The sequence below is a fragment of the Meleagris gallopavo genome, chromosome 1, assembly GCF_905368555.1.
Source record: "Meleagris gallopavo chromosome 1, MGAL_WU_HG_1.1, whole genome shotgun sequence".
Taxonomy (NCBI): domain Eukaryota; kingdom Metazoa; phylum Chordata; class Aves; order Galliformes; family Phasianidae; genus Meleagris; species Meleagris gallopavo.
The window spans coordinates 25,800,389-25,827,759 of NC_139404.1; the positions used below are offsets into that span (position 1 = coordinate 25,800,389).

General features: G+C 36.8%; 1 protein-coding gene across 10 annotated transcripts in view; it reads right to left on the reverse strand.

The window, feature by feature from the left end:
- Nucleotides 1-27,371, reverse strand: part of FOXP2 (forkhead box P2) — a 410,750-nt gene that overhangs the window by 277,968 nt on the left and 105,411 nt on the right. For all 10 annotated transcript variants that reach the window (XR_014881957.1, XM_085219270.1, XM_085219261.1 and 7 more), the window contains exon 3: nt 8,426-8,508. The gene's annotated coding sequence lies outside the window, so the exon portion shown is untranslated. The remainder of the gene's footprint in view (nt 1-8,425; nt 8,509-27,371) is intronic.

Below are 27,371 nucleotides of genomic sequence, written 5' to 3' on the forward strand. Positions count from 1 at the left end.
TAAAATTATAAACAAGCAGCTATAAATTTGCAGTCTATGAATATATACCTGGTATTTTCTTCTACAGAACCATCACTAATTCCAAATAACACACTGAATTTTCACGTAGGTACTGAAATCTATACATGCATGCTTGGTGGGACTAGAGTCATCACATGAACCCAAATACCAGCTATTTTGTTTCTACAGATGACTCATGCTCAGAAAAATAAAGTAAAAGTTCCTCCAAAAACTAAACTGAACATTTGGGTTGTGTAAAAAATCTAATGCAGTTAGGCATGGGTATCCTCTTCAAATCACCACTAAAAATGTATCTCCGGTAAACCATGACTGACAGCTATTACCACTAAATAGCTGTTTTACAGACTGCATTAAAATGTCGAGGGCTGGTTCCTGAGGGACGGAGATCTTTGTCCAGTTCCTAGATGACATTGCCCACATCAAAAAATCATTACCTCTTCCTTTGCCAGATCCTATAATGCATTTTCCAGAGAACATGAGAAATCACTCTCCAAGACAGTTAACAAGCATCACTTATAAATACAAAGCAAATATAAAATCAGTTTTTTAGGGAGGTTAACTCTCAAAGCAATCACATAAACATCTATTCCATTTCCAAGATCCCATTTATTTGCAGGAATTAGATCTGCTGCTATTTCTTCCATATGTGGTCAGATGTATGGAATGGCTTTCTATATTACTTGCAATTTTTTTTTCTATTTAAAATAAAGATTTTAAATAGCTGATTTATCACATGTGTCGCAAGCATGTTTCTGGATTTGGTAACTTCAAGAGCATCCTGAAAATATAAATAGTTTACTGTGTTTCTGGAAAATGGGGGCTACCATAACGCAAAAATCATCCTTTCACAATCAATTCATACATGTTTTCAAATAAGAAACCATGCTGAAAAGCAGCACAAATAAGTTGTTCTGAGAAATAATAGAAACCACATTTGGTTTCCTTAAGTTTTACAGAAATCCAATGTAAACTACTGTTGAGGTTTCTATTTCTCTTGATATAATTTGCTTTTTTTTTTTTTCCTCTCTGAATCAATGTGTTGGAGAGCATACAGGCCTATGCATTTGCTTCCCAATGGTAATGTCCAATGGTTTTCCAATTTAACTAGAAAAACCTGTGATAGATAGGAAATACATCCCAACACAGAAATGAGCAGTGAATCTTTATCTTGGATCACTTAGAACGGAAGAGGAGAAAAAAGAAGGAAGAAAAAAGGAAACTCTACATATGTAATTAAAACCTAATTATACTACTTATGCCCTCTGTTGCCTCCTCAAAAATACAACACCTCCTGAAAACTTTAATTCATAGAATGTAAAAGAGGAAAACAAAAGAACTAACATGGAGATCTGAAGCAGAACTGTTGATTCCTTGTCTTGTCCCTCCCACAGAAAAACAAAGCTAGAACTCTTTTATCCTGCTTCACGAATAGAAAGTGTGCGATAGGATGAACAAGAAGAGACTTCCTCCAGGAGGATGGGAAGCCCTATCTTGCTGGTGATCCAGACATTAAATTTTATTTTTTAAGCGCTGAAATTTAAAGTCTGGGATGTTGCGAGAGCATGAAGAGTTTGGCCAGACACACACAATCATCAGCATGGCAACAACAACAAAGAGAAAAGATCTCTCCAGAGCTCAGTTGGTGCCAGTGCTCTGGATTATAAACACAGCAGACTATTTTTTCCTTTTAAAAATATGACCAATATGGGAAAAAATGAGAATATCATTCACATTTTCTTAGATTTATTCACAATCACATTTGCAGTACGATTCTGACTAGCACCATCCCTTCCACTGACCACATCAACACAAGTAACTATTCTAGCCAGTTAATGTGGAGATCCATCCTTACTATGTTTTTTCAGTCTTTCAATTCACTCCTGCAAGTCATTTTCAAATAGCTCATTCATAATTTATTTCAAAACCAATATTCATGGAACCTTAGAAGCTTCCCATCCTTAAGTATCAACAGTCTTTTTATAATCTTATCAATGCTTATAAATATCTAAAAGGCAGTATGAAGAGGATGGGGCTTGGCTCTTTTCAGTGGTGCCCAATGACAGGACAAGGGGCAATGGGCACAAACTGGAACACAGAAGTTCCATCTGAACATGAGAAAGAACTTCACTGTGATGGGGACACAGCACTGGAACAGGCTGCCCAGAGAGTTTTTGGAGTCTCCTCTGGAGATATTCAAAACCCTCCTGGACACTGTCTTGTGCAACGTAATGTAGGTAACGTGCTATAGCAAGGGGTTGGATTGGATGATTTCCTTCCAACCTCTATGATTCTGTGAGATTCTGTAAAGCTGCAGTAAGGAATATATATGTATCATTTTACGATATCATTTTATTCTTGTTCACTTTATATTCTATACACTTAAGAAACTCACTCTTTATCAGTTTCTCAGTACGTAACTGATGCAAGCATTCAAGTACTTCATAGATAATCTACTTTATAGTAGAGTTGCAAGTGACTACTGCCCTGCACAGAATAGTACAAAACAGTACAAAAAGATCCCACTGAAAGCATTTTCCTTCATTTTCTCTAGGGAAATAATTTAGTATCCCAATATAGCTTACCAACTTATGAACAGAAGTTTTCTCATGACAATCTACCTACATTTCACCTTTTTTCTTAATTTCATTCTGTTAACTCCAGCTGCACTACTATGTTTATTCTAAGAGATCCTTCTTCCTTGTTGTCCCTACCTTTCAAATACTTACTGGTTACTCTCTTTCTTCCTAGAACTACTGCATGAAATCCATACAGGCTGTCTTCAAAGTATGTGAGGTCAGGAAAAGACACAACATCAAGGACGTGGCTTAGTGGACAATATTGGTGGTAGGAGGATGGTTGGCCTAGATAATTCTAGATGTCTTTTCCAACTTTAATGATTCTATGATAACAAATGGTTGAACTTCAAAAAAATAAAATATACTTAATTATTTTATTGTATTAAACTGAAGTTCAAGTGCCTTGTTTTCTTGAACCACTGGCTCAAGTAACAACTTCTATGGTACTACTTCTAGTCACACACCTGTTGGTACAACTGAAAAAAACCAATACCTATTGTCAACCAGACATAGGAGTAAGAGGTAAATATTACATTTTTCAGCTTACCTTGTTTATTATGTATCATCTTTTTTCTAAAAATAACATGGACACACTACGCTACTCATCTACAGCAACTCTTTATAAAATTAAAAATCGAATATTTGGGTTTTGTTGAACATTATTCTAAATAGTTAGGCAGAACAGCTGTAGCAGTTCTTATCTTTAATGTACTGTTCTATTTCATACATATTTTTAGGATTGTCAGAGTCTATTTCAGCAGCTTTAAATGTAATATTCTGAATTAGTTATTTAATTATTAAAACCCATAAAATTAATAATGTACTTTGCATTATTTCACAAAATCATTTTTATCAACTAATAAACTCAACCTTAGTTAATCTTGAGGATCTTGCAATGCACTCTAGAAGTAGTACCACACCATACAGCTTTAAAATTAAATTCTAAGAGACTGGTGATCCATCTCTGGTTTGCTTTCTGACCAAACGTGCACAAGGCTTATCCTTCTTCGTGGGCAGTTAATGCCAAGCCATTATCTAGCTGATGACTTGGATGATTCACTGGCATCAAATGTTTCACACCTCAGTCATCAACATGATCATCACCAGTCTCTTAAAGAAGCAATAAGAAAATCTGTATAGCCATTACTCTAGATTTTTTTTTTTTTTTAAGTCAAAATCTGTCTATTTCAGAGAAGTAACAATTTAAAGAAGAATGGAAATTTCACTGGAAATGATTATACTATTTCCAGCAATTAGACTTTTGGTAAAAGAAAAAAAACATTAACAGTTTAACATCAAGCCAGCAGGCACCTTATCCTGGTATATTGTGCATAAAAAAGCATTCCCATCTGCTTCAATGCTTAGGCTTTTTCATGGGTTTAAACCTGTCAAATTATTCCATTTGATTTCAAGAGAATTCTCATATGGCAATCTATTTTATTTACTTTATCTTCAATAAAATGGTTGAGTGAGCATTAGCAACTATGAGACACAAGTTTCAATCAGTCCTCTAGCAAAGGCGTCAATCTACATTAGACCTACTGTGCTGTGAGTTGCAGCCAGAAAGCTGGAGAAAGACAGGGCAACAGCGAATGAGTGAGAGAGACCTAATAAAGCAGCAGAGAAGAGAGAGAAAATTCTCCCTAGACACTACCACACACTGCTTATATAATGTGTGTGCCTAGCTCAACACACCAGTAGCTCCTTAATAAAGCTGACAGCTAAAAAGGAGATTCAGACTCCAACTTTATTTTACATGACAACTACAGTAATGGTCCTCTGTTCTCAAGCAGGCCTCATTTAGAAACCTGCATTCAGTTCACTTAGAAATTAAGAGTTCTCACCTCTCTTATTCATACCACAGAAAAAAAGAAGCATAGAATTAGTAAGATGCACTCCATCTCTCTCTATGTCATAAAATTACTAGAAAAAAAAATGTCAGATTTCAGCTAGCTTTTCCCTAAAATTTTCTATGATAGAAACCACAAAATAATCAGTGTATTTGAGCAACAGCTCATTTTCTAAAGATGGAATCATTAAGGACTAATTCCAAGAAATGTGGGGTATCACTCCAAGATGCTGTGAAAACATCTCCCAAAGCACAAACTTTGTAATAAGTGATGCAAGTTCATATTTGATATGGGCTGTAAAAAGCAGATTATTATAATAGTGCTCTTCCCAGCAAACCAGACCATTTAGACTGTACTTAATGTTCAGCTGAACTGAAAAGCCGGCCAGCTTAAATCCATGGTTTGATACTTCGTATAATTATAGCAAAAATCTAACACCTCCTAGTCTGAGACCATGAATTGAATTCTATCAACTACATTTTGGCAGAAGTTGACTTCATTTACATTGCATTCAGGCTCTCCCAAATCAGTAATTTACAGCTATTAATAATAATTCTGGTCAGGTCATTCAAAATTCCCCAATAATCAGTACCTACCTCTTTAAAAAGTAAAGTACTGACTGTTTCAGACTTCCTGGTGAAAACTAGACTGAAGATAAAACCCACCAGCCCACATCCAGTTACTTTTTGGAAAGCAGATACTCTATTTTCCTTTCATCATTATGCTGTATTTCTTTCTCTCCTTCACTTCTGCCTTCTGACCGGACACGTGGAAGGCTTTTTAGCCTTTGTCATGGACATAGGCAATGCCAACTTCCCACCAAGTTGATGGAATGACTTGGATGACTCACTGGCATTAAATGTTTCACACCTCAGGCACTGTGACATGATCACCAGCAGTATGTCCTCCCATACCTCTTAAGAGAATTCAAGTTCGGCCGCAAGACAACTGTCTGTGAGATGTGTCTTCATACTAATCTGACAATACTGTAACACAAAATTGCATTTTTGTCCTACGCAAAATAAATATCTAGAGAAAGACTGAATATTTAGTAAGTAAACAAAATGATGCATACATATACAATAAGCATCCACAAGTCACAAGTGTAATGTCCTACAGCATGAGAAAAAGTCAAGAATCAGCACCGTGTCTCTTTCTACAAATTGCCAATACAGCACAGAGATTAGATCAATTCAATAATAATTAATTCTATGCCTACAATTCAGTTCTCTAACACAAAAAAATATAGAAAATATTTAGAAAATTACCCCAGCTTCTTCATCAAAGCCTAATTAACTCCGAAAGTCCAGAAGTAACTGGTTAGCTAATACTCTCTAACAGTGTCAATTTAAGTCATCACTTCAAAATCAGAACATTTTTTCCCAGTATGGACTTCTTTGTTTCAGCTTCTCCTACTCTAATTCAGTCTTCTAGATGTTCCTCCTGAAGTCTCAAGTGGTTTAAAGACACAGTAGAAAAAACACAGATGTCTCTATGCTAATAAAAATTTACTTGTGAACTCAATTTTCTTTTTTTTTGTGTTTGTATCACTACTCTCATGACTGAATCGTAGCTTTCAGTCAGTGCAGAGACACCATATCCTGCCATAAAAATGCATCAACTCTATATGACATACTGAAGAATCAGTAGTCAGAATTTACTACTATTTCCTCACGGACTACAAAAACATTCCCTTCCCGCTTTCACGTACTGCAAAAAATAGAGACCATTGCTGAAGAAGCCAAAAAAGACTTTGGCTTTCTTTATAGAAAGCACTTTTATAGATTGGACTTAACTTCAAGTTATGGAAGAAAATAATGGAGGAAACAGAGTAACAGTTATTTTCCTCCATATGCCTTAAGTTCCAGACATATTGGAATTCAATAAAATGATACTGCCAAGCTATTATAGATGCACAAGTCAGTACTACTGCATTTCTGACATTATTTGGTACCAAAAACAGTCAATTTCCAGAAAAACATTCTCAAAAAAAATCTGTTTGACTCATCAGGTTTCAGATACAACACACTTTATTAAAATAAGTACGTTTCTATCAAAACAAACAGTTCTCCAAAATACTACTTCTTCATAGACACTGTCTGTGTTACACCTTTCAGACATACGTAATAGGAATACAGTCGTGCTCGCTCCGCTAGTTAGAAAGCAAAGAATCTGAACATTTTTCACTGGTTTCTCCTCTGGGTAATATAAGAAAAAAACACTCTTTTGTAAATACACTGCTACATGTTAACATATAACCATACACAAATTTCTACACGATCAAAGTCTACAGTTTTCAGTGCTCTATAACCTCTGATTTACAATACACTAAGCTCAAACTGTATCTTTCCCTTTTTTTCTTGGTTCCACCATAGTCATGCTGTACCCTTCAGGCCTGTACCTAAGCTCATTGAAAAAAGGTGAAATTAATTCAGAAGAAAGGAATTTTCTCTCTTATTAGCCAGTGGGTAAAGACAACCACAGAGGACCACATACCAGAATTGTCTTGTTTGGTGGTGCTTCAAATGAGGTTAAAAAGGCCCATGCTTCTTCCCAGAGGGTGGAACTTCAGAAAACTCGTTATAAGAAGTTTCAACGCTAATTATTCTCACCATCAACTTCTATTGGAACTATTTCTTTTCTTCCAAGCCATCAGTCCATGGAGATGGACTTAAGGACTATTAAGGAGAATATAGTTGTATTTAAATAGTTTGTAATACCTTAGAAATTGCTGCACATGCAGAGAAATAATATGTCTTTACTCTGGAAATAGCAGTGTATAGGTAAGCAGTTGGGCTTGTGTGCTGTTGTTGCAAATGTTGAACACATTTTGAAACTTGTATGTGACAATATTGACTAAACAAGTACAAAAAATCTGAAATTGATGCTAGAGGCTTCCTAAGCTCTTATCTTACACAAATACTTTCAGAATAGGTAAAAGAACTCGTATCTTATCTGATTCACTCAATATATATGTGAAGGTCTGGAGCAAAGCAAGTTATTAAGTGCAGGCATGTCAATCCCAGAGTGGTACTATGTACACCAATTCTGAACAGGCAAGTTCAGACTGTTAACACACATTGCAGTTCAAACAAGATTTGAACTCATGGTCTTTGACATGACAGAATATTCCTAGTTCCCAATAGAACAGAGGTCATTCCTATTTTAACAGACTACGAATATACAAACATAGGAATTCATTACTGGTTTTATCTTTTCTTTTGCTGAAAAATGCTCAATTATTGCAGAAAATTACATAAATATAATCCGAAAGAATTTTCTAAACAAATATGACATAGTGAAACTATTCAGTGAATCTTCATTCTAGCCACTCATCAATAAACAAAATTAGGGAACAAAAATTTACCTTCACTGTGATCACTGTATTAATTTCTTTCTACCAACTGTACTAAAATCCCTTTATAGCAAAAGCCAACCATGACATTCCAACAGCATTACCACAGTAAGACTGAGAGCAAATGCAAAAGACACTATACCAAATAAAAAGATCTTCTATACTGTATCTTTGTTCACGATTCTTAAGGAATAATCTTGTTATTTTCTGCTTCTTCTACATAAAACATCAGGTACGATTTTTTTAGCTCACGGGCAGGACATGACAATATCCCTACAGGGTGAAACTAAAATCTGACCTGTTGCAGTGGAGTTTTCTTCACTGCACCCTATCTCCTCCTCCAATGCTCCAGAGACCTTGCAGAGACAACCACGTTCTCTTTTTTTTTTGTTAGGTTTTGTGCTGTTGGTTTTTTTGTTGTTGTGTTTTTGTTTTTTGTTTTTCTCTCTGGTTGGCACTTAAAAGCCAGGGAAAGCCTAAAAGATGTCATCAGAGTAGAAGTAGTCATACATCTCAGTAAATAAGAGGAAGGAGAGAGCAACTATTTGAATATGGACTGGTAAGCAAAAACAGCAATTCCACAAAAGCTGCAGAATATAATTCTCAAAAGATTAGTAACTCACCTGCTTCTTCTGAGCCTCAAAAAGATCTTTAAATTCAACCTTGAACTGGAGCGATGTCCAAAATCAATTCCAGTATCACCATCCTGATAAAACAGAGAGAAATATTTACAGCTATGTAGACATCACTTAATCAAAGCAAAATAGAAAAGGCTTTATCACATCCTCTAATCACTTTCACCGTGCATAAGCTGGTTCATAAGTAATCTGAAAGAAAAAAGGAGTTATAATTTTCAATTTTGACTGAAATGTTTTGGGTAAAATCTTGAGCAAGTTTAAAGAGAAAGATTCCCTTAGCAAACAGTCAGCTTAAAGAACAAATTTACTGTAGTTCATGGGAAATATAATCATTCATCAAGTCTCTGACATGTAGTAGAGGGGAGATGAGGCATCACTCAAAGTCTAGTCTTATTCTTTTTATTTCTGTTTTTTATTATTTATGTACCTGAAGAAAAACAAGAGAGAGCCACCCCCCCCAGAGTAGTTTGTTACAGACAAAAAATTGCATTCAGTATCACAGTAAGTTCAGTCCACTCTGAAGGAAGGTAAAGAAGTGGGGGAGACAGCACAGTAATAAATTTAGACCTATATGTATTTTAGATAGGATGGAAGGACAGGAACAGGTTGGACGCTTGAGATTACAAAACTGCACTGAAGGGAGAGAGATGGGCAAGGCAGAAGAAATAAAGACCTTACAGGTCTGTAGAAACTTTCCTGACATTGCATCTATGCTACCCCAATTAAGCAATGCTTGAGCACATTTCTATTTGCTGAAATCAGCTGGCACAGATCAGCCTCGATCTATGCTATTATACTACATACTGTTCGAAATACAGGGCTAGCATGCAAACTGTCTAACGGAAACAGTCGAATGTCTGGAAAATTTCTGGAATAAAGTCAGTTTGCAAAGACCAAAAATGTGGCAGGGGCCTGGAAATATTTCCAATCACTGCTTAATTTACTAATATGGATGTAGCCTTAATGCCTGAAACTCTGCTACTTCTGAAGTAGCCTCTCATTGGTGCCTCTTGGCAATTTTCCCTTGCTGACAAGGTCAGACAGAAGCAGACTGAAAAGCAAAATGAATGCAGAATTTTATAAAGAGAAGACTGCTTTCCCAAAGTTAAAAAAAAAAAAAAAAATCTGTGTTCCAACTGGCATTATTAATACACACTTTGTTACAAAATGTTTGGACATTTAAAAGAGTTCCAGTTCTAACTTCTTCCTTTGTTTGTAGAGTATAGCAAAACCTGCTGGGAAGGTCGAAGTTCCTAGGAAACTGAAAGCTACCTGGCAGCCTCTGTAGTAGAGCAAGTGAAGAAGGAAGAGCAGAGAATGACAGGCTGGAGGAATAAACACTACGTGAAACCCCTGCACAGTAGGACAGCACTGGGAAATGAGGACAGAATCATACGCTCTCTTAATGCAAAGAAAGAAAAGAAGAAAATGTGAAAAACAGGTAGGGATTCTAAGGCAAATAAGAGGTGAAGATGGGCAGCATTCCTGAAAAACTGTTGGAAAGTAAAGTATGTGTCAATGAAACTTTCTTTGATTGACACATGGTTATCCCAGATCCGAAATGGCAATGTCCAGACAACTGAGAGAAGCGTCCACCTTCTTTCCTGTTTCCCATTGAACCACTGCACATGCAGCTATGCATCCAAACCTCTGAATTTTCTTCTGCACTTGAAGTCTAGACAGAAATACAGTCTGCAGTCACTTCTTCAATAATATTTGTTGTTCTGTTGATGGATATTACTATGTGGGCCTTGAATGTCTGTATCTTTGTTTTTCTCCTGTATTCCTTTACTCCAAATACTCAGTTTTCTTAGTTTGGATCATATTAAGAGTCACATTTTGCTTTGGCCCACAAAAAAAGACAATACATTTCAGATACATGAAAACATACATCAAAACATCACTTATTTTGGTGAGATACAGCCTTCTTATAAGAAATTATTGAAGAAATTTTATTCTGATTAATCTCTTACATAAAATAGGCCTTGACATGAAAACAACCACACTTGCAAGTCTCAATTATTGGTATTTTATCTTCGCTCTTTTTGAATGTGCTTTCCAGAATTTTTCAAATGCCAGTGAAGAACATTCACAGTAGGAAGGCATATCCATAGTACTTGCAATAGATGTGCGCATCAGACACATGGCAGGCCTCACCTAGTAACTTCCTTTTTACCAGTACAGATACTCACCTTCAGAAATGCATCATTGATCTCCATCTCATGTACACTACATTCCCATGTGGTCTACCCTGATGAAGGCAGCTGCCTCTTAAAACATTTATTTTCCCTGTTACAAATACTGATTTGTTTTCATTTCTGTCTGCATCCTAAAACATGGACCCAGATCCTTTCAGTTATTTCAGTTTAACAACAAAGTTTCTCTACCCTCCCTTCAACAATGAAGCACATTCCATTCCTCTGCCAATCACAGGTAGATCTGAAAATCACTGTTTGCCTATCCAATATTGATAATATTGACAGAGACATTTTTTCTACTTTTCAGGATCTAAGAATTCCATCAGAATTCTCCTTAAAGGATTACAATTAAATTCACAAAACTTCCCAAGGTCTTAAAAGTATCCTAACAACTTATCTTCTAAATAAAGTTGTAGTAGGCATAGTCAAGAACTTTCCAGCAGCTTGATGGAGCATCTCCTATTTACACAGGAACACTTACATCAAGTAAACAGCAGAATGAAGTTGAATGAAAATAATCTATATGTCACCCATCTTCAGCTTCTTATTCAAGTCCCTAAATTTTGAGTCAAACAAGCAAGACCACAAACTTCTGTAAAGCCTGAGAAAAGTGTATGGGTAAACAGCTGAATTAATTTGGGATGTAGATACTCATTAGAAATGTAGATTTGGAAAATTCCAATCAAATTCTTCTCAAAATGATAAAATGTGCAATAATTATGTTGATCCATCTTGTACAAAAGTTTTTCATGCCTTTTTCAACACCAACAATGTTATACAGTTAGGGCAGAGTTCTGTCACATACCATGCTGCAAACAACATTTGACATGAAAAGCATTATTCATTAGGATCGCAACGAACAGGATTTACATGAATTGTCACAACTCTGCCAGAAATCAATACAATGTATCTTAAAAAAAAATCAAAGTGAAACCGAAATTCACCCCTATGTTGAGACATTCCTTTGAAACTTGAATAAACAAGTACCCATGTGCTGTAAACAACTTTCTTTAGCTTTTTCATTCTGTTGCGGCATTCACCTTATAGCTCATCTCACATTTTGATCGTGTTTAAATCACTACCTGTTATATGTTTGAATGCTGTGTCTATCACAACATTTTGATGTGAGATTACATGTTTATATTCATTATCCTGGCTTGTCAGTGCCCTCCAGTACTTTCTGAAAATGTAACTAACTCCGCAGAAGTACACCAAAGTTCTACTTCTTGATAGATACCAAGAGTGTCTCTATTTCACTCAGGCCTAGCCAGGTACATTTTTTTATGCAGTAAAAGAGGATCAAATTATTTATTACTACTTTAAGCGACTATTTGTGTAAAAGATGTCAACTCATCAAAGCTCTCAGAAGTACTTTAGAACATGACTGAGTGTCACATGCAAAAGATACAGCTAGATATGCTTACTGTTGGGGCCAAACACACAGCTAATTTCAGCGAAACAGTAATTACTCAGTAGAGACAATGAATGTTATTTTAATGGCATATAAGATAACAGGACTTCAAAGCAAGACTTACACTGCATCATGTCAATTGGATATCCTGAATTTTGGTTCAAAATACATCAGTAACACACATGTGTCTATTTTCAAAGTATGAAATAAAAACGTTGAAGTTATAATTAAAAATGCACAGTATGACTACAACATATTTAAACTACTTCGATACCCAAAAAGCATTTTAAATGAGTGTTATGTACTAGGCTGCTCCGAAAGTAATGCCTCCTGTTTTATTATGATGGCTCACAACATTAGAGGCAGATGTTTCTGGTATGGCAGTAGAGGTTGCACCTTCCCACCAATATTCCATTACATATTGTTGCTGTGCGACAGAGGCTGCAGAGAGGCAGTCTGACAAATGGCATCTGACATGGAGTACATATGAAATAAAGATGTGTCATCTAATTGCTCCACATGGAAAAAAAAAAAAAAAGGCACTCATTCACATTCATTGATGCTTGCTGAATGTTTCTGGAGACCAAACACTGGATGCAACCACACAGAGGCAGTGAATGTTGCCTTTCTTCAGTAGTGGTGTCAGCAGGTCACCTCTACTGATGCAGATTTCTACAAGCACAGCATACAGATTCTTATTCATTGCTGGCAAAAAATGCACAGCTAATGGCAGTGACTATTAGTCACTTAGTGACTTAGTATTTTGTAGCATAGTATTTTGTTCTATCAAATAGTGGTTTTGTGCTCTTAGTATCTGTTGTAGTTTCCATGGAAATAAATAGGAAGCGTGACTTTTGGAGTTGCCTTATAGATTGAAGCTCTGCCAATAGAGAAAAAGCAGTGCATTTCTTCTTTTCTTGTACCTAAGTATTGAGTTGGACATTTTCCATGACTGAGAAATACTCAGGAGCTCCTGACTAGATGAGCACTACTGGATGCCATTATAATTAACAAGAACATGCAAAATAAATTAGCAGTTATGTTTTATAATCATTCCAAAATTAAATGAGCCTATGAAAAGACCTTCATACTACTCTGATCTCATTAGTTAATTTTTACATGCCACTCTGCATTAATATTTAGACAAATGAAGGATGCATTTTCTTATCAATGTGTTCAAACAGAAGTGCTATGGTGGAGGGAGCAAGCAATCATGTTTTTACCTAATACAGAAAAAATAATTAATTTCGACACATTTCTTGATCTGCCAATCTCCAGCAACTGCATCTTTTTCAAACTTTTTTTTTAAAACAAAAACGGTGCTGTGTACTTACAGAATTTCACTTTACATTCCATACTGCTAAAATTAATCTTGAATTTTCATAAAATAGAATTTTCTTATCAAAGTATCTGTACTCAATTAATAATGACAATATGCAACTGTGCAAAGAAATAGATCAAGAAAAAAATAATACAATTTACAGAAAACCATAGTATTTGGTGCTTTAAGAGTTTCCCAGTGATGGGAAAAAAAAAAAAAATGATGACATGAACTGAATACTTCACATCCTTCTGAAATGTCCCATTCACTCTGAAGACAATCTACAGGTTATATATAAAAGCTCATTTGATGAGGGAGGCTAGAACATAGGCTCAGATGTTTTTTCCATTTAAATCTTACTTATCCTAAAGATGAATAGAATGTTGATTACCTTTACTTATCAAGGCACACTGGAGAAAATGATGACAGTACAAACAAACAGGAAGCCTACAGCAAGAGAAAAATCACTCCTCCCCATCCTTGTCTTCCCAAACCTTCACAGAAGCACCATCTGAATAGCTGGGTACACACACTAAACCACCCCTCAGGCAGATCTAACTTGCTTGACTTGTACTAACATGATAAATAACCCATGTTGACACTAATCTTATAAGTATGCACAAGCCAATATCATATTCATGGAGCTTTCTGAACTATTTATCCAACATGCACAGATACTATGCCTGACTTTATCTTCAGGCATGTCTGTCTTTCTTCTGAAAACATATAATTTATTATAAGACATCTTAAAGAAGAACAACTTCCACTTGTTGGATTTTCTTATACCTCTCATATTAAACTGAGGTAGAGGTTCCTTCCAACTTAAACAATTCTCTGATTCTGTGATTCAGGTTACTGTGACAGTTCATAAAAAGGTGCACCTTTTGCATGAAAATAAGAGAACAACTCTTGATATCACATCCATCTGGAATTTGACAGTCTATTCATGTTAAACAACCAACACATATTCCTTCAACTATAGCCAAGGGAGATGACATTGAGAAAGGCAAAGTATATAAATATAACCCATATTGTGAACCAATTCCTAAAGATACTTAAGAATCTGAGCATTTCGTAATATTGAAACATGTCCCTATCAGTATGGAAGACTAAAATTAGGATATTTTCAGTCTAGTAAAAGTAAACCTCACATCAGGCTACGATCCAAAGTAAATTTCCAGCCACAGACAATAACTCCTTCAATGTATATTAGAATGCACAACTTTGAAGAGATGACAAAAGAAGAAAAAAAAAAAAAAGTACTGCTATTTCAAAAAGGGTCGCTGAATAAAAATGACTAAGCTTGTTATAAGGAAGAAAAAATGGACAACTAAAGGATTCATATCTTTACAGAAGGCACACAGAGTGACTGAAGACACCTTGTGCAAGGTCAGAAGAAATGCATGCAAGCTATCAAAAAAGACTGAGGAAATCAAGAGAAAAGAGCTGACTTAAAAAAGCAGGATAAAGGAGGTTATTAGAAAAAAAAATGGTATCCTTCTAAAAAAGGAAAAAAATCCTAAGTTGAGACCAACCAACGAAAAGAGAGAGGATGGTAGCATCTGGCAGGCTTAAATATAAAAATAACATGACAAAGAGCTGTAAGTGCTGGCATTTACACATGGGCAGTGATTCAGGAGAGGGAAGGGGGCTATGCATGGGGCCAGCAGGGCAGGACCTGGTCATCCACAGCCAGGGAGCAGGACAGGACAGAGGCAGCAAGGGCAGACAGCCCAGGGAACCGTCATCTCCACAGAGACAGGCCAGGGCTGGGGGTCAGGATCAGGCCCAGTGAGAGGCTGGCCATACACAGCCCACTGGGAGCCCATGTCCTCCACAGGAAGAAGAAAGATCCACAAAAGACAATTGTTTTTTCATCTGCTGTAGAGGAGACCTGGGAAGTTACCAGGCCACTCCTTCCTTACAGAGCTATATGAGAAGTTCTGTTTTAAACTGAAGTGTCATTAGAGAAGATTAGAGCAAGATGACAAATGGAGCTCTAACAAATCACTTCACTGGTGTGTCCCATCAAGAGCCCTACAGGAACATGAATATGAAATAGCTGAACTAACAACAGCTGACAAATGTTTGCTTCAGACTGCCTTGGTATCAACAGAAGGTGAAGGAGATGAAATCAATCAAAAAAAATCTACAGTAGATTCAGTGAACTACAGACCAGTGCACCTAAAGCTCACACTAGAGAACTTAGTAGATGCTACAACAAAGAATATGTGAGCATCAATACATATAGGAAGAGTCTGAGACTCTCTTGGCAGGACAATGTCAGTAGATTTAAAAGGAGCTATCTTCATTTAAGCTTTTGTTTCTCCTTTCAGCCAAAAGCCGAAAAAAATACATCACTTTTGATTACAAGTTTCACAAATTTCCTAGAATAAATTGGAAAAAATCAAGATATAAAACAGGATAAATGGCAACAGGAGTAAAGAGCAAAAGGCATAAGAGGACACTGAGTATGCTGTGGAAGCCAAGGTATGTACCCAGCAGGAGAGGAAAGGAAGGAAAGCACAGGTAAGCGCTGGAGGAAAGTGCTTTACTGGAGCATCCTGGGCTGCAGGCTCTTACTGCTTTGGGATAGTTCTGCGTACTCATATGGTCATGCAAGCACAAGGACAAATGCAATTCCAGTACAGTAAATAAATGAGATCAACTCAGTTGTTATTTGAAGCATGCAGCTGGTCTGTCACACCACAGCAGATGCACTTCAGATGCTACTCACAGCAGCTTTTCCACCTGCCCTTATCAGGAGCCTTATGCAGTGACAACAGGAAAAGCACAAGCAGCTGAAGAATCAAGTAATATAAGCAGGAGATAGGATTAAAGATGGAAAGGCAGATAAATGGAGAGAAAGAAAATAATTGAAGTAATGAAAGAATAATCAGAGAAAATGTTACGACGTGGGGTACAGACGATCATCAATATGCTGGTGTCAAAGGTAAAGTAAAAGAGATTAAAGGCATGGCTTTCTGATGTCCTGAAACATTTATTTAAATATGACCCTGCTGCCCTGCACTGTATTGTAAAAGGACCTTTGGACAACTGCCTGCCAGCAGTCACTGGAAGGTCTTGTGCTGCAGCAGTTCTATACCGCCTGTAGGAAATTTTAAATGTCCTTGATTTAAACCAATTGAAGCTTTCCAATGAAATACAAAAATAAATTTAATTTCATGTGATGTTGCCACTAAATGTTTTAGTGTAAGAAGCACTTTCTGAAATACTACTAGGTGGAAGAGATTCCCAGGCTAACTCAGAACTGACCTAACTCTACTAACCTTCAGTAATGAAATGCCCTCTGATTTCTGCAGAACAATTTTAAATTGCTTGTGGATTCAAAAAACTCTATAGGAACCTTTCTAGTGATTCAAGACAACCATTAAAAGAAGAAAAAAATTGTTGCATTACAAGGAGCAGTAAACATTCTTTCTCTCCATAATTCCACAGATCCATAAGCAGGGTGTCCCAGGAAGCCTGAGGCAGCAGCTGGACTCCAGCCATTCCTTCAGAAGGATGCTGGTTTCCCATGTCATATCTGCTAGCCTTCATGGGAGATCTCAGATTTGCAGGACACAGAATCGAGCCCATTAGATCAGTATAAAAAGTCTATGCTAAGTTCAGCTGATTTCACATTATTTTTAAAGGGCTTCAGTAGTGAGCAGTTATAGCAGCATTCAAATCTGCTCAGGAAAATTCTTACATTTGAAAACTTACATGAAGATTATCCAAAAAACTTCATACTTACCCCCTTTTTTTTTTTTTTTTTTTTGCACCTTACCCACTTATTTTTATCATGAACCTATAAATCATTTTCCTGATGACTTAACATATATATAATTTACTTAAACTTTAACTCAACTAATTCTCATAAAATATATTTTAGTATGTTTGATGTCTGCATTAATCACAAAGCAAACAAATGAATTTTGGTGATAAATTAAACTTTATTACATCATGTGCTAGGCACTAAAACTGTGTTCACTGACACACAGCAAAAAAGAAAGAATATTTGCAATATATTTTCAATCTCTTTCATTGCTGAAGTCAATAAGCTCTGACCAAAAATACTATGGTTAATTTTATTTCTTCTTTTTCAAGCATTGAAGTGTAAAATAGAGGGATTTTAGTTGGTATTAAATGTTAATTCCAATACAAGTATAAATTCAGTGTTTCTCATGCACCTCCGTGCTGTTATATGTGAAGAGAATCACAAAGCAACAGGTGACTCGTGCTGTTTGGCCAGTTAGTACATGAAATCAAAGTGCACTACTGCAGTTTCATTTGTGCTAAAATCATCAAAATTCCAAAATTTTCTCAAGTAAAATCCTTTGAAAGGTACTTTATATTATTTAAAAAAAAAAAAACAACAGCTGTTGCACCCTACAGTCAATCAACAAGTGCCTTATACAATTATATTTGAAGATTTTTCACTTAGTGATATTCACACACATTGGTTTATAATGAGGAAACAATAACAATCTCTGGCAACTTTTATTGCTTCTGTTTCAAACCACAGATTCCAGGGTAAGTAGAACTAAAAGAGAAAGATAACAGAAAACAAAATACAGAAAGCGTACAGGAGGAACACACCATTTTAAAATTCAATTTCTTCAGTTCTTTCATGCATTTGTCCACATGCGTTGTTTGTGAAGACACGGAAAGAATACTTTCCAAAATTTAGTTTCTGATATGGAGTAGAACTGAGCATGTCTTACGGAAGAGTGCAGATGGTCCTCTTTTAGAGGGGACTGCAGCAGAATTACAGCACAGTCAGGGCAACACTCAGAGAACTTGAGATGCTACAAAACCCAATATGATCTGAAAGAACCTATTTTCTGTTGACAGAAGACTAGAGATTTGTAGTAGCATATGGATCAAGACCTTTGTTCTCACAAACTGAGCTTCCAGGGGAAAAAAAAAAAAAAAAGAAACCTGAAGATAACTTTGTAAATGTGAACCTGAGAAGAGTCTTCAACAAAACCTTTGGCTACAATACACACATATCAGACGATGGAATAGAAGGACAATCATCAGACAAAGGATGAATCTCCTGTAATAGATGCCTTTGGTCTTCTCACAAAAATGACACGGCTACCAGTAATAGCTACAATGGGTAACAGCACATGAAGACATGAGCATACCAATTCCAAGAAGTAAGTCAAGATTTGATGGTTAGGAATTTTATCTAACCAAAGAAAAACTTCGCTTCAATTTCAATCACGAGGAATGGAGAAAGATGAACTAACCTTCTGAACGGAGCATTATCAGCCAAATGGCCGCTGCCTCCACTCAGGCACAGGTCACCTTGCTTCACTCTGGTGTATTTGGCTGCAGAACAGGGTATCCAGAAGGCTCATTCTGCCACACTAAAAGCTTACGCTATTTCACACGGAGTATTCATGTTGTGAACTCCCAGTAGTTAAATACATCAGTACAGTGACCTTCCCCTGTTGCAGACCCAAGAGTAGCAGCAGGATAGGAAGGATCTGAGACATGTAAATGTGCGTAAGAAACAAGAACCACTGCTGTCATTCTGGGACTACCAATGTAGAACTGCAGGCTTTGAGCCCAACTCTGTGTAGTACTGGTATCTATAAAGCTGTTGGGTAGGCTCACAGTAAATTTCCCCTTCCATCTACAACAATAATGCTGAATGCAAGCTTCTTCAAAGGTACAAGATGTAGTTGTTCTGCTATCTCAAAAAGGGAAGAGGTTGAATGGAGAGTAACAGCAACAAGGTTTGATGCTGGACATAATCCTTAGTTCCATATTTCTGATCCTGAAAACAGCGTCCTTAAAAAGCCCATATTTTCAGAGATTTTAACCATCAGAAAGCACACACATCTGATTTTTATGTATTTGCAGCTCTTCTGTAGATCAATTAACTCTTTCTAGAGCATGCTTTACTTCCTCTCTTGCTGGAGAACATCAGTATGATATGCCTTCTGATGCCCAGAGAAATGCACCAAAGTGATTCATAACTTCTACAAACTGCCTGAGCTCCAAGAGAAAAAGTCTCATTGAGAATAAAGCCCCAGATCTTGGAAGTGCTCCATGTGGATTTTCCAGCCTTTTAATGAGGTAAATCTAACTGCCAGGAATGGTGAGAGATATGAAAAGATCTCTGCTGCAGACACCTTGTGGATCTTTTACTGTATCTGAGAGGATAACTTTAGTAAGGCACACTCAACATTCAGCATTCCCATTTACAACTAAAGACTCACTTCTCCTATATGCTGTACAAACAGCAGAAATACAGTTTCCCAGAGAGAGATGCTAAAGGAAACAAAATGAGAATAACAGTAGAAGCAATTATTCAACGTGCTATCAGCATGCAATCAGCATGCAGGCATACTATTATATCTTAGTAACAGTTAATTTCCTTATGTTTGCTCAGTCCTAGAAAAAAAAGTCTATTGAAATGCTTGTTAGCTTTTTTTCATATATACTTAATAAATCAAATCCATTTTATGTAAGTAGATGTACTGGGGATTTGAACTATCTTTTTTTTTTTTTTTTTTCTTCTTACTACTATAAGAAAAGAGAAAGCTTTCATTGATTAAGTTTATCTTTTACCCCTTCCAGTTCTCTAATTATCAGTTTAACAACTCTTCCTTACTCAAATGCTTCATTACAATGTTTGCACACTTATTTTATATATTACACACTGGTTTTGCTTTGCACAATTGTTTTTACAAGTGCTTATATTTGAAAATAAACAAAAGAACTCCTAAAGACTTACAAACATATCAAGAGTATTTTTGCTAAAATGCAAACATTCAATAATTCTGATAGATTTCCAAGTCTATAATCTATTATGATTTTGAACATCCTGTTTTAAAATATTGCATTTAAGCACTATTTATGTGACACTTTTACACCATACTGTATAAAATTACAATGTAAAGCTATGGCAAGAATTGCTCACTAGTACAAGCACAAACACAAGTCAGAAGTGACAAATGATGCACTGACCCACGAACAAACAGTATTTATTACTACACTTGTGGCTTTTTCTGTTATCTTTAATGAAGATAAAATTGAAATATATATATTTTATATCTAAATGTATGACATACCACCAAGCTCTCCGGCTTTGCATATTTTCATGGTTGAAGAATAAACTCCGGAAAATATTAACCACCCACAGAGATCACCTTGACATGCTTTTGCTGCAGAAAATAGAACATTATACAAACTACTGAAGCCTGAAGCATACTCAAAACATCACATCCTATTTGTAAAATGCACAGAAAGAATAATGGGATTGGTAAGAACATTTAAAAAGTAACATTTTATATTCATTTTTAACTCCAGAAAAGAAAGGAGTTAAAAAAAAAAAAAAAAAAAGCAGGCACAGTTACTTTGCAACAAGCTCAGGCTATATCTCTTGGACAAAATTTGCTTAGCTTCATCTGTACGTTCTCAAAGACATTGAGAGTAAATTTAAATCACACTCACATAAAATGTGTGTTCCTGATAAAAATACCAGAGGACAATCTACTAGACAACCAATGCTCTTATGCGAAAAACTGGCAATCACATCAGAATTTCCCAAATCCATATTTGAAAGGGATTTAATATTCAATTAAACTTACTTTGAAGGACAAGAACATTTGTAAAAGCCTTTTTCTTAGATTACATTGTACATTCAACTATGCCTGTTCTTGAATTAAGTGAAACCAGTGTGAAGTTCTGGGATGTACTTCTGCCTCCTTCACTGATTCATGCAGACTGCAAGAGGTTCTTCTAGCCTTCGAGAAAGGGAAGAACTTAAGCACATTATCATTTCAAACAGCTCTTTTTTTAAAAGGAACTGCAAATAAAAAATATGGCATACAATTATGGTAGTAAAAATAATAGTTATTGGCACAAGAAAAGCCTTCCAATTCTAGACTCTGAGGCCATCACATTCACAAGGAACTCATGCTGCATATTAGCATGAGAAAGTAGGAAGTAACACAAGTTACGATGAGGACATACAACACCAGATACTAACAGGAGTCTCACAGAATCAGAGAAATATAGGGACCTCTAGAGATCATCAAGTCCAACCCTTTATATAAAGATCCTGTACTGGTCGCTACCATGCCTCATTCCAAACACAAAATGGGAAAAAAAAAAAAAGAATGATTAGACTAGATTACTAAACCTATTTCACTTCTTAATTTCTCTGAGTCATCAACAGATGGGGAAACTTAAAGATGAGAACAGAGAAGGACTTTCCAACTTTTGTATCTGAAAAAAAAAAATACAATTTGTCAAGACAGAAAACATCTATTTGTCTATCTGATGAGCCATCAATAAAATCAAATTACATAAAAACAAGAGTCACTAGAGCTCATTCACTGTGTTCACTGGAAAGACATTAGGTTTCTACTGCAGAAATTACTGTAGAGATGCTGAGAGTCAAGAATTTGACGGTCTTCAGCAAACTAGCCAGAAAAATAATTAAAAAAAAAAATCTGATATACCAATAAGGTCCTTCTGCAGTGTTGGAAGAAAAAAAAAAAAAAAGAAAAGAAAAAAAAACAGGCCAAGCAATGGAGAGACAGAAAAGGAGAGAGGAAGAAGGGGAAGGAGAGTGGGAGGGTAGAGGCACAAAAATACTATTTCAGCTCACTTAACACTTAACATGCTCGAAGTCTCATACAACCTTCACTAAATACAGAGGTATGAAGACATTTCCTTCAGTCCATTAAAAAATAGTAACTTCAACATATGGCACAGTAGAACTCCTACAGGATTGGGCTACTGCAAAGTCTACTGGACACTTCCTACACTGCCATTTTTCTCTTTCGTAGTTTTTCAGCCAGAATGAATTCCTTCAAATCTTCAAAAAATACACATTTTTGAGAAGGTTACAAGTTTCAAGCTAATATTATTAACATTGCCTCTGTCGGTCCAAGTCACTTTTTTTGAAGGGCCTATTGTCCCTCCTCACCCTGGAGAGCTGAGCTTGAAGGTCTGCAAACAGCTGTGGTGAAGGAAGAGAGAACTGACATGGAAAGTGCTAACAGAATACTCATGGAGAAGTCAAATAAATTTCTGGAGGTTAGATGATGATTCTGTACAGAAATTGGTAGACGGAAGAACTGCCAACTGGAAAACCATTCTGTTTCACTACACATTTCATGCAAGGTATGTTTAGATACTTTGTTGCATCATTAGTTCAGGTATCAAAACAGAGGTTTTCTAAATCACTAAAGATATCAAGCAGGTGAACTACAATTACACATGCTTTTAGGTGCTATTTGTATCTTCTATGTAATCTGTTTTATTCCTGGGGTTATCACTCCCTGCATGCTATAAAAGCCATGAAAGCTAAAAAGTTAAAACTCTGGTGAGAACTCTTTAACATCTTTATCAATGACATCAATGATGGAATCAAGTGCACCCTCAGCAAGTTTGCTGATGACACCAAGGCAAGTGGTGCAGTTGACACAGTGGAAGGAAGGGATGCCATTCAGAGGGACCTCGAGAGGCTAGAAAGGTGGACCCAGGTGAACCTAATGAGGTTCAACACAGCAAAGTGCAAGGTTTTGCACTTGGGCTGGAGGAATCCCAGGCATCCATACAGACTGAAAGGAGCGGTCCTTGAGAGCAGCCCTGCAGAGACGGACTTGGGGGTCTTAAAAACTTAACACGAGCCAGCAGTGTGCCCTTGCAGCTCAGAAAACAAATGGTATCCTGGGCTCCATCAGAAGAGGGGTGGGAAGAAGGGACAGGGAGGTGATTGTCCCCCTCTACTCTGCTCCTGTAAGGCCCCATCTGGAGTGTCCAGGTCTGGAGCCCCCAGTACAAGAAAGACAGAGAGCTGTTGGAGAGGGTCCAGAGGAGAGCCACGAAGGTGATCAGGGGACTGGAGCACCTCCTCTATGAAGACAGGCTGAGGGAGCTGGGCTTAATCAGCCTGGAGAAAAGAAGGCTGTGGGGTGACCTCATTGCAGCCTTTCAGTACCTAAAGGGAGCCTACAAACAGGAGGGGAATCAACTCTTTGAAAGGGTAGATAACTGCAGGACAAAGGGAAATGGTTTTAAGTTGAGGGAGGGAAGATTTAGGTTGGATGTCAGGGGGAAGTTCTTTACTATGTGAGCGGTGAGGCGCTGGAACAGGCTGCCCAGAAGGGTTGTGGATGCCCCATCCCTAGAGGTGTTCAAGGCCAGACTGGATGGGGCCCTGGGAAGCCTGGTCTGGTAATAAATGGAGAAGTCGGTGGTCATGCATGTGGCAGGGGGATTGGAGATTCATGATCCTTGAGGTCCCTTCCGACCCTGGCTATTTTGCGATTATGTGATGTATATCTCAGCCCTGAAACAGCAAAAAATCTTGAGTAAGAACAGTAAGAAGATTACAACAGCAAAGTACTTTCACTGTATTGCTCCCACTACACCCAAAAACTCAAGTGTTTTCTCACTTCTACCTCTGATATCTCCATTGACAACCAGTAACAACACTAAGAGTGGAAAGAGTAGCAAAAAATGAACCAAAATGTAAGTTCCTCTGATTAATAAGTGAAGTAAAAAATGAAACTATGCCAAGTGCTGCCGCCCCAAAATGACAGTATCCCTTAAGTATGCATATTGTGTTGCACATAGACTAAATGGAATATCCACTGAGCTAAACAAAGTCATATTCAAACACATTTTGTTATTACTTGGCTTACTCCTTCCATGCCCAAGGAAAGGTAAAGTTATATGAAATCAATATAAAATTATCAGAAAGTGTCTCACAGGTGTATATTTCCTTAAGATTTGCTGAATTGCTTTTTGACATATCCTCTTCTCTTACGAAATAACTCACCAACTTGATCCTCAGGAATCTTTCAAAAATGGAATTGAATACATTTCTTAATTTCACAGGTTTTCACAATAACTCAATTATTTTTTTTCAATAAGTCTCTTCACCTGTCATTTTCAGTGAAAACAAAAACTATCTTTCAGAATAATAAATGAAGTAAAATAATGTAAAAACTTCAGAAATTTCATTACTGACAGAAAGTGTTTATGAGTAGTAGGTATATACTTCACAGGTGAGAGAAAAATGAACCACTCAGAGCGAATCCCTTACAAATCTCAATTATATTTCTGTTTTTTCTTTTTAAATATATCTCAGTCATTTTGGCAAAGCTTCACTATGTAAGTCTCCAAAGTAATGTAGTGAGTGAAACAGGTGTATAAACCATTTCAAGAAGTAAAATTCTATGAGCAATTAGCTGCTGAAGTGTCATCAGTCAGATACTGAGAGCTCTTTCACGTGCGTTGTCACTGCGCTCTTAGCAAATCCTCAATATAGTCATTATGGAGGAAGAAATTGAGACTTAACGCAAGAGGCACACAAAGCATTTAGAAAAAGCTGCACACAAAACATGGTGCAATATGAGTTCAATTCTCTCCTTATGCAACAGATGTGAAACAGTACAAGCACTAAGATGTTATCGACACAATACAGAGAGCAGTTAGGCAAAAGAAATAAACCTTATTTGAGCATTGTACTGAAGGGGGGGGGGGAGGGGGGGAAATGGTATGAGGGTGAGGCACCTGAGGGCACCATGGCCTGGAAAGCAGTTGGGCTTGGAGGATTACGGTGGACCCCAGACCAAGGTCCTATATGGATAGAAAATGGTAAATAAACTGTCAGCTTTCTAAAGCTCCCCACCTCCCCCCTCCCCCCCTACTCTGGTGTTCCCTTTAATTTTTGCATGTATTTAACATATAAGGATAGTTGAATAAAACCTCCGTTTACCATAGTTAGCTAACGAAAGTTCATAGACACTAATGGTTTATCAGTATTTGAAAATACTGACAGCAATTTAAATTAAGTTATTGCTGCAGTTGTAAACTATGGCTAAAAGCCAGATGCTAGAATCATAATTTATTCAGGTAGAATTTACTTTGTAGATTTCTTTGCACTGTTAAGGGTCCTTGTATGGCGAAAGAAATACACAGCACATACAGATGAGAGTTCTAACTACATGAGCCACAAGATTTCAGCCTCAGCTGAGTGTCAGATTTACTGTCTATTTGGAAAATATTGACAACTGAATTGAAAACATTAATTTGGGTGGAAAACAGAAAGGTTTACTTGTAATCAAACCTAGCAAATTTCACTGTAGCAGTTATTTTCCAGTATAAAAACCAACGTCAGTGTTTAACACCATCTGGATATGGCTCAGCAGAGTATTTACAGACACGTGTAGCATCGTTTATGAATTGATACAACCCTCAAGCAATGTTCACACTTCCAAAAAGTTTAGATTCAATATCTGACAACAATACTACAGTGATTTTTCCATTGTCTGGCTATGGAGCACAGTGGTTTACTGCTGCACATCACTTCCTGTTGTTTTCCAGAAATAACCAGGAAGAATTCCTACAAATTCCTATGGAAAAATCCTGCTTTATAACCGTAAACAGACAATATGAGTTGATACAAGTATTATATTAGCCAAATTCACAAAAATGCCAAGTACTTTCTCTCAAGTGATAACCCTAGCATAGTCAAAATCTGCTGAAATCAGAATACGTAAAATGCTCTTCCCCAGTTCTTTTCAAGAATATTCAGAGCATCAAGAATACTCAGAAATATTCATCAGCATGCACTAGGATCATCAGCCTAGTTTACAACGAAGTAAGTTTACAGAGAAGTTCTTGACCTCTAGGACACGACTTGAACAAAAGAAGTTTCTAACCAGATGATGGAGGGAAAAAAGATGACTTTTCTGAAGGGACCACAGAACCCTACAGTGATTGGAAATGCTGTCTGAAGGAGCTTCTGTCTCCCCGGAGGTATACTAGCAGAGTTTATGTAAATCAACTTCCTAGCCTAGAATTAGTCTGGGAGAGGGTACTATTTTTCCTTGTAAATAGATACTTCAGAGCAACAACTGAAGTTTTATTTTCTTTTAAGAAGTTGAGAAGGCAATAAAATACCTCCTTCACATCTCTGTTAATATGAGACTTTTGATCTTCACATTTCTTACCTGTGGCACCTTTACCTTTTTCTTTTTTTTTTCCTTTTTTTTTTTTATTAAAAAAAGCAGAAAACGATTTTCACATAACAGGCAATGTGTTTACTGCTTCCAGCACAGAAAACCAGCTGCTTATTATCTCTGATAGTATGAGACTTGGCTTTATTCTCTGCTAGCCAACACAGCGCAGGCAGCCGCTCACAGGTGCAACCAGAACACACAAGTTAGAAAGAATTTCCTTGTAGTAAACACTGTATCAATGCCACCTTTAAAAGAAAACTTGTCAATAAGTGGCACTGGCACAGCAGAAGGAAGGCTGAAAGATGAGAATCTCAGCAGTCCCCATTCTTGCACAGTTTGCCCCACTGTTGCAGATCCCCTGCTTCCTTCTCTGATTTATAAGTAGTAATGAATTGAAACACTGTTGCAGGACTCAAGGATCTCTATTAGAGTATGCTCCCCACTTCAAATACCTCCATAAAAGTAGTAAATATACAACTGAAGGTCTCCCATGAACATCTGACAACTTGAACAGATGTTCTGGTACTTAGTGTCATACCAGCTAAAACATGCTTTGCATCCATAGCTCAAATCTTACACCTGGTACAGAAACAAACACGTTTGTGTACCCATCAATGCTTCCATAAGCCTATTTTTAAAGAGTGTCTGACTAAAAATGCCTCCTGTAAAACTTCAGGTTGTGTCTCCAATACATACATAAAAGATCAGTTCAATTAATTGTAACCATTAACCAAATAGATTAAAAATGCAGATGTCAGGTTTTCAAATAATTGGTAGAGAATCATACGAAATATTTACAGCTCAACACAACTCTTCAAAAATGTCTCCTTTTCCCCCACACATCAGCTCCTTTTTAACAGTCTGTCGGCACAACTCCAGCATGGCACACTGTGCTGACACACAGCTCTATGCTGGAATGCAAAAGTTGTTCGGCAGTCTTTTAAGATCATCGAGATTCTTTGGATTGGTTTTCAATTGACAATATACAAATGAGAAT